This window comes from Melanaphis sacchari, unplaced genomic scaffold (assembly GCF_002803265.2).
Source record: "Melanaphis sacchari strain LSU unplaced genomic scaffold, SCAv2.0 Contig606_pilon_pilon, whole genome shotgun sequence".
Lineage (NCBI taxonomy): Eukaryota > Metazoa > Arthropoda > Insecta > Hemiptera > Aphididae > Melanaphis > Melanaphis sacchari.
This window is the reverse complement of record NW_020271428.1, coordinates 1-9,140: the sequence shown is the minus strand read 5'-3', so window position 1 is coordinate 9,140 and position 9,140 is coordinate 1. Positions and strand designations below refer to the sequence as shown.

General features: G+C 29.5%; 1 pseudogene; it reads left to right on the top strand.

Annotated features, from left to right (window-relative positions):
- The first annotated feature begins 1,684 nt into the window (after positions 1-1,684).
- LOC112600063 lies at positions 1,685-2,137 on the top strand (annotated as a pseudogene).
- The last annotated feature ends 7,003 nt before the right edge of the window (positions 2,138-9,140 follow it).

Below are 9,140 nucleotides of genomic sequence, written 5' to 3'. Positions count from 1 at the left end.
CAACACTACACACTTTGTTATATCAATAGGTAGATTTTTTAATGGGCTAAATCCATCTTTATGGTATTCAGCATTTAATTTTAATCTAAAAGAATTATCTGTTCTTAACAGTGCAGATACATCTAAAAAGCAAACTCTATCCAAATAACCTCCTTCAACTTCACAAGAAGTACAAACAAAATAACCATTATGGTTTTTAACATTTAATAAAAACGCTTTAGCTGGTGCATCAGCAACAATGTGAGCTACTTAAAAATTAATCTTTTTATTGTTTATTTGAATACCATGAGTTAAAATGTGATTTAGTTAATTTATAAATGGTTCTTAATATTCATTTATATTACCGGGTTTACCGTTAAAACTGTGAAAAATTCAAACTGGAAAAATTTTCTTTTTAAAAATTGGTAAATTTATGAATGACATAAGAATTGGCCAAAACTGTGTTTTAGAATTTTTTGCTAAAGGAAGACTATCAATACTAAAACTTAATTTTATAGGTATATTATTAGTTATATTATGTATTTGTTTTAAAAGATGAGGTTGTATAATATTACAAATACCTAGATTTAGGTATGAACCATTTTGAATTTCTGTAATATATCTAATAGCTTTATATTCACGTAGAATTGTACGGATATCCTTGGGAACTTTTTGACCTATGTTCCTAAGAATATTTAACATCTCATTGGCACATCCATGTGATACATTGAACTGCACAGCCCACTTTCGAATTTGTTGAACTAAATCTTGTTCTATATCCTGGTTATCATTAGTTACATACAATATGTCATCAATGGGTTGGGGCTCTGCAGAATATTCCTAAAAAAAATATTTAGGTACCTATAAGTTATAATTTAATATTTTTAATACGTATATAACAATTTAAGTAATACTTACAATATAAGGTATGAAATTCATTTGTAAAATTTGGTGTTGTATTAGAATCACATGGTTGAATGAAGTTGTTTATTAGGGGATTTTAATAGTAAAATTGAATTGAGCTTAAACAATTAAGTAAAAATTCGAACAAACCTATTTTTTTAATTATATAATATATAAACATACCTGGGATAATGACTGAGTTTCAACATTTGTGGCAGTTGTTAAACTATTGTTGTGTAATTGAATTTTATTTCTCATACGCCTTTGAAATTGGTGTTTAGAAATAGTTCCAATATCTTTGACTCGTTTATGGATTTTTGGCAGCACTAAAGATTATAATAAAAATAACAAACTGATCAGTGATATAAGTTATTATTAAGTAAGTTTAACTGTTTCAGCTAAACCCAAATTGTATTATATAGTATATACACAAAACTTTATATTATGCTTTTATTGATAAAAAAATAAATAATATTTTGTACCTATCTAAAGAAATCATGAAAAAACATTGAAATTAATTAAACTGATTTTATTGTAAATTTAAAGATTCTCAAATGGTTATATTATGCCAATAGTGTATTCCAGCCTTCTCTCTTACTATTAGATTTTGAACTCGGTGCTCACATTGCTGCTAAAGAAGTATTTCCTTTAATTATTAAAGCCTGTCGTTTCCATCTTGGTCAAGCATGGTACAGAAAAATCAGTTCCATTCTAATAATAAAAAAAAAACTACGACGATAAAAATTCACAATCTGGACTATGGTTAAAAAAATTTTTTGGTTTGCCTTATTTACCATCACATATGATTTCTGAGGCGTTTATTGAGATAATGGCTACTTGTCCAGAAGAAAAACAATATTACAATTTTGCTGATTACATATTGGATAATTATATTGAGACCAATCATTTTTCACCAATATTGTGGGCAGAAGAGCTTGATAAAAGTACAAGAACGACTAACGGTGCAGAAAGTTACCATAGACAACTTAGGCATGAATTTCATGTTCCACATCCTACTATATTTCATTCGGTAAGAATATGAATTTAAAATAATAATTTTGAGTTATTATTAATTTATTTTTGTTTATTTTTTTCTTTCAGATAGATGTGATAAAACAACAACAGATAATTACTGAAACCAAATTTCGACTCATACGAAATGGCAACGTGAACCGTACACGCAAAGTATGCAGGGAGAGAGAAAAATCTATTTTAAATGTATATAATCGTTTCATTAACAACGAGATTAACTTGATTGATTATTTAAAAACATTAGGATGTAAGTTTATTTCAATTTGATTATATATTGAATTATTTTATATTATGATTTTTAATTAATACTAAATTATTTTTTTAATAACAACAAAATCATTTTTTTAATTAATAACAATAAAATATGTTTAATTTTTAACTGTCAATCAAGTGTGTGCGGTTTTGAACTATCGACCTTCCAAATTTCCCTTTTTAACAATAGAATAAATGTGTGCGGTATTGAACGATGTAAATTGTGCGGTTATGAACGGTAAGTGTGCGGTTTTGTCGGTTTTGATGACCGCCGGCCCGATAGTTATGACGGATTAGTAGGTCAACGGTCTTCACAATCACATATCTTACGGAAATAAAAAAGCCGTAAAGATTACGTCCAAATATTGCCCTATCACAGGTGATATAGGGTCATTGGCTACTAATTTCAAATAGCATATTTTTGGTGATGCCGAAGCCACCGGCTTGAAGAAAAGTCACTTCTCAGTGCGACGCTTTAGAGTCAACAAGCCGTCGCACAGTGGGATATTTTCATAAAAACCTGGCCAAAATATAAATATTAATTAAAAATCAATTTTCTGAACTTTATTTAATTATTTATATCATGTTATTTTAATAGAATAATATTATTTTACAGATATCATAAAAATTAAATTTTAAGTCACGTTTCTGTTGAATTTATTCACTCGACGACGTGGAAACTTCATTTTCACTACTAATATCTGACTCTGTTCCTTTTGTTTTTATGGTTTTTATGTTGATGTCTGGAGGCAAAATCATTTCCAATACTTCTGGGTGAATATGTTTAATTTTTTTTTGAGGTAGTTGCCTTAGACTGGAAATTAATGGATCGGAACTTACTAAAAGTCTATTAAAAACATCCTCTAAATTTTTAATTCTAGATCATTTTCTTGAAAATCCTTCTCTATATTTTTTTATATCCTTATTTCTAGCTTCTTGTGACTCTTCCGAAAATTGACCAATTGGTAATATTGACAGTGCCTCAATTATTTGAGTTCCATGAATTAATATTTTGTGAACAGATGTTGGCATGTTATACCATGGATACTTGTCGACAAATTTTTGTGCAGTTAATATACAGTAATTATTAAACTTTTTCAAATCTATTTTGTATCCACTAGATATTGTTAGTAATACTATTTTAAAACGATTAATTATTTCAATATCTACTCCAGTAATAGATGACGACATTTCTGTATTTTCGAAAAATCGCCTCGCTGTGTTTCTGTCATTTGAAGTTCCATAACCACATTTAGGAATATCAACCAGTAGTCCTAATTTAGATTTAAAATCTTCTTGAATCCTTTTCTTATTTTCCAAAACTTTTCTTTTCTCTTCATCTCCACGCGCTTGCCACTTTTTGATACCAATTTTGTATGACAAATGTAACAAACACTCAAAAAATCGTATCCACGCATGCAAAATTGAAAGCCCAAACTTTAAATTTAAATCATTTGTTTTTATATCTATCATTTTTTCAATTTTATTAAAATCTTTAGATGTACTTCAACATATATAACACTTCATTGCAGACTTAGTTGAAGTGACTGAGTTACACACTTTACCATCAATCATAGTAAACATCAAAATATGTTTCACCATGATTTCAGTATCGTTAAAATGAAAAATAGATGGTTGAAGTTTTTCTATTTGATTTTCTATACACACCTTTTCTTGTAAAGTTATGTCTACGGTCTCATGTATAAATTGAATTTTAATTGGTCGACAATATCTGGGTGATGAAGGACGGGGATTTTGCCATAGTATTATCTTATTGGGGCCATCTATATCTCCACTAATTAATTGCAAAGGTATAACAGATGTAAAAAATATACTCGAGTCCGAGTCGCATTCACTATTAAAAACTTGTTTGTATTCACTTTGTTGAGAACTACCATCACAACCCCATTTGGAAATTAAATATAATTTTTCAAAGTATTTATCACTCACTGAATCAATAATACTACCCTGGCCCTGTGATTTTAAAATTCTTTGAGTAGTTATATCTAATAATGCTTGTAATTTCACTTCAGCACAACTTTCTGTTATTTGCAAACAAGATTTATCAGGATAACATTCATTTTTTGCATATCTTAAAAGATGATATGCAGGATAAATATTACAACCATGTTTTTTTGCCTGTGTCCTAATTAAATTGTACTGATGCTTTGTCAACTGAGCCTCAATAAGCAAAGAAAGAGCTTCGTCATTAGAAATAACCTTAATTTTATTTTTACTGTCTTTATAAGATTTTTTGTACTTTGAAGCTCTTGTAGGTGTTGTACATATAATATTTTTTATAACGTAAGCACTATCTACATTTCCAGATTTTCTTAGAGACATTTGAGCAGCATATGAAAGCATAGTTGGACTATATTGGGTACGTAATTGTTCCGTTTTTCTTCTTTTTGATCGATCACTACTATCATGAAATGATGTGGAAGGCCGACCTCTAGATTTGCCCGACTGAGTTGAAATCTTTGAAGGAAAATGTATTTCAGTGTCTAACCAGGTTTTATTTTTTGATAGAAATATGTTCTTTTTTCTCTGTGATGATTGCCATTTAGATTTAAACTCACTAATGAAGTATGATAATAATTTATTTAAGGAATTTTCTGGACATTCTGTTAATGTAACTAAACGTTTCTTTAAATGGTCAAATCGTGCATTAAAATGTTTAGCATTAATTTCTTGCATTATATGAAATAATGTTCTCCGACTTAAAGACATATGATTATCACCAGATCCTAAAATATTATAATATTATAACATTAGTATAAAAATACCAAGTGTAGTTTGAATAAAAACAATTTTAATACGTTTAATCACATGTATGTGAATCAAAAGTAATTTACACAATAAAGCGCAGGTATGCGCAATTGTTTTTTAATTTTTTTTGAAACTGCATAACATACACTAAAAAAAGATAAGATTGTATGGACTCGGACTATCTCGGAAGTTTACTAAAATTAATGATGAATTTTGTGTATGTACATTTTATTTTAATTCTTGTATTTTTTATTAAAATTGTATATAAAAATATAAAGATAAATTGATTTTATATTTTATTAAACTTAAATACTATATACATACCTCCAGGTAACGAGTTCATTTTTTTTTTTCGTAAAAATAACTATACAACAAAAAATATCAGCTATGTTCTAACAAAACTTTTTGTACAGAATAATACCGACGTACGCTTCGCATCTGTAATGCCATACTGTGGGGTATTATTGCAATACAATTAATACTGGTAACAACGTAAAATATTACGTAATTGCTTTAATATTATCTCTATTAGATAAACTATCAACAATTATCATTCTAGATGCATTTTGAAATTTCTAATTTTGGCCAGGTTTTTACGACAATATCCCACTGTGCGTCGTCACATTGCCGCCTCAGACTCTGTTCGTCTTTTTTATATCAAAGTGTAAATCGTTCTAAAGGTACGTTTTCCTAGGAGCGCGTTTTTTGTGCCGCAGAAACCGATCACGTCGACGTGATAGCTGTATCACGTCGGCGTGAGCGTAAAACGTATTACGCGGCGTAAAAGTGTTTTCCTATAAAATAAAGTGGTGGCGCGTTGAACAATTCAGTTGACTACTGGAAGTGTGATCAGTGTGTAGTGTATTTGTAATAATTTATTAAGTAAATACAATATTACTAGTACAGTATTATTATTAATTATTATTATATTATTATAATTATTAATTAATAATTTTACAATTGCAATGAATCGTCTTGAAAGAAAGAAAAAACTAATTGCACTGCTTATTCTTCGACATTTAACAATCGATGACGAAGATGAAGAATATATGCTCCATGAACATTGGAATTTAAGAAAGAAAGTCAGTGAGATTTATAATAAACGAGTAAACGAGGGAATTTTCAAAATGTTGATAAATAACCACCTTGTCGATGAAGAGCAACGATTTAAAAGTTATTTCCGAGTAACTCGTGAGATGTTTGCCTACATTTTGAACCTTGTAGAAGGGGATTTGACAACTGCCTCATACAACAGAGTAAAAACACCTATAACTGCTGCGGAAAAATTGGCTCTTACTCTTAGGTAAGTGATCTATGAAAAATGATAATTCATTTTATTTAAATAATCTTTAAAATTATTTATTAAATCAGCTTACTCTCCATATAAAAAAATCATTAAGGTATATATATATATATATATATATATATATATATATATATGCATATAAATGTAGCTTATCATTAAATTATTATAAATAATGTTAAAAATGAAAATTATAATAAAAATTAAAATATTATTAATTTTATAAAATATTGAAAATATTACAAATCTTCATCATCTAAAATTCCCTTCATAGCATCACTAATTATGTGACTGGAAAAATTGGAAGTTTCCGAGTCAGTGCCCGCAGGAGTAAAAGTATATGGGGTAGTGCATGTAGATGATGCTGCAGATGAGTGGTAGGAATTTTCACTATCACCGTGAATAATGTTAGTGAATCCGATATTTAGTGACTGCTGATTCAAAAGTTCCATTTCTGTTGTGATTTGAAAAATTTTTGCTTTTGTCTTAGTGGCGAGGTCCGGGCGAAATTTTTTCACAGTAGCAGCTACAGTTTTGAAAAGCATGTCTGTTGCGTCTTCTTCTGGTTCTGGTGTTGTAAGCTCTTCTAAGCACTTTTTAAAATGATCCCTATCTTCCTTTTTTTCTTTTAAGTATTTATTAACATAAGCATTTTCTTTCCTTTTATTTGATTTTGGTATTTGAAAATCATCAGAGCGAGTCTTTAGACCACTTGACATCTGAGTATGTTCAGTGGGAGTGTGGACAGAAGTTATAGGAAGAGTTGATTGGTCTGACTCTTGCTCGGTTGAAACACATTCTTCCACTATCTTTTTCATCTCCAACGCCAGTCACTTCATGCTCGGATATGTTTGAAAAACTGTCTCTTTCATCTTCCACTACATCTAAAAATCTCAAGCAATCCCAGTAAACAGCTCTCTTTTTTTTAGCAGCTTTTCCTGTTCCTTTCCCTTCCTTTTTTTCTCTCCTATAATGATCACGCACACTTTTCCATCGCTTCTTGCACTCAGTTCCTATAACAATCAAACACAAAGATACATATACACCTAGTTTTCTATTCTTTTTTTATATAATTTTTTTTTTCATATTGGCCATTATAAGGACCACTCTAATGTACAATGTACATAATACTGATTATATTTGTTATACACATTATTTTGTGAAAAAAACTAGTAATCCGCAAAAACCGAAAATTAATCCGCAAAATAACGTATATAACAAAATTCAAAAAATAGCAAATGTTCATTCTGTAAAATGGTACTGACTAATTCATATACATATAACTATTCGTTTCAGATTTCTAGCCACAGGAGAATCCTTTAGATCGCTGGCATTTGGTTACCGCATCTCTCCTTCTGCTATAAGCACATTTGTACCCAAGGTTTTGGCTGCGATAAAAAAACAACTTGTACCTATTTTTCTACCTTCACCAGACCAGATAAACTGGAACCAAAAGGCTGAAGAATTTAAGAAACGTTGGGATTTCCCTAATTGTGTTGCAGCCATTGACGGCAAACATGTGAGAATAGTGGCACCTTCTAAGTCGGGAAGTTTGTATTTCAACTTCAAAGGATTTTTTTCTATTGTACTTCTTGCAATGATTGATGCTAATTGCAAGTTTTTAGTTATTGATGTTGGTTCGTATGGAAAGGAGGGCGATTCAGGCATTTTTAATAAGTCGAAAATGGGGTTGTTGGTAAAAAATGAAACTATATTTCCGCCCTCGAAATTCCTCCCGCATTCTAACATCTTGCTGCCTCACGTAATAGTTGGTGATGAAGCGTTCCGGTTAAGTGAGCATATAATGAAGCCATACTCCAAAGCACAGATGTTAGAAGATCCGAATAAAAGGAAGTTCAATTACCGACTGAGCAAAGCCAGAAGAGTATCTGAAAATGCTTTTGGAATTATGTGTGCGATTTTTAGAATTTTTTTCACTCCCATAAATCTGAAACCTGAAACTGTAGACTCGGTCATTGTAGTGTGCTGTTGCTTGCATAACATGCTCAGAGATGATTATATACATAGAAATCCCTCCCAACTGGTTAAATACCAAGACGTAGAAGATTTCCCTACACAAAATATGATTCCTTTAGCAGGTACAGGTGGTTTTACCAAGTCTGACGGATTTCAAGTGAAAAGTAGATTTACTGATTACTTCAGTACCCAGGATTTTACTAACCATGAAGATTGAATACTTAACTACAATAAAATTCATACTTTTAAATATAAATATAAATATAAGTGTAATAGTAGTAATAAAAGTGGTATATATGTGGTGTATATATACTAGTATAGTATCTTAATTTTTGAATCTTACAAATAGTGTAAAAATTAATATTAATAATAATATTAGGTAATTCTTTTCATATTATATAAATACTTTAATAATAAATACAAAACAAGACGTAATAATATACTTTATGTTTATTTTATCATATAAATATTGTTGTTATTGCATTATCGCAGACCACAGTCGTTTCTGGGAAAATATATTATATAGATACAAGTGACAATCATTGTACACATGTAAAATATGACGACGGTCAGCAAAATATTATTGTACAATTTAAAACTATTTAGGTTATTTAATTATAGAATATAATATTATCGCCATAATACAAAATATCTTTATTTATATGGATTATATGGAACAGGTTTCATTACGACAACAGACTAAATATATGAATTGATAAAATTAAATTGTGTAGATTGAAAAGTAAATACGAAATGAGGAAAAAATGAAGTTGTTTTTATGAATAAATATGCAATTATAATTCTAAAAAATCTACATATAAACATATCTTTTTACCTGTCCTGTTCAGAATTTTTCCAGCTTCCTCCCATATGAGATCTTTTTTTAATGTGTTTTTGAAATCCGGATTCTTCAAATCATATAATA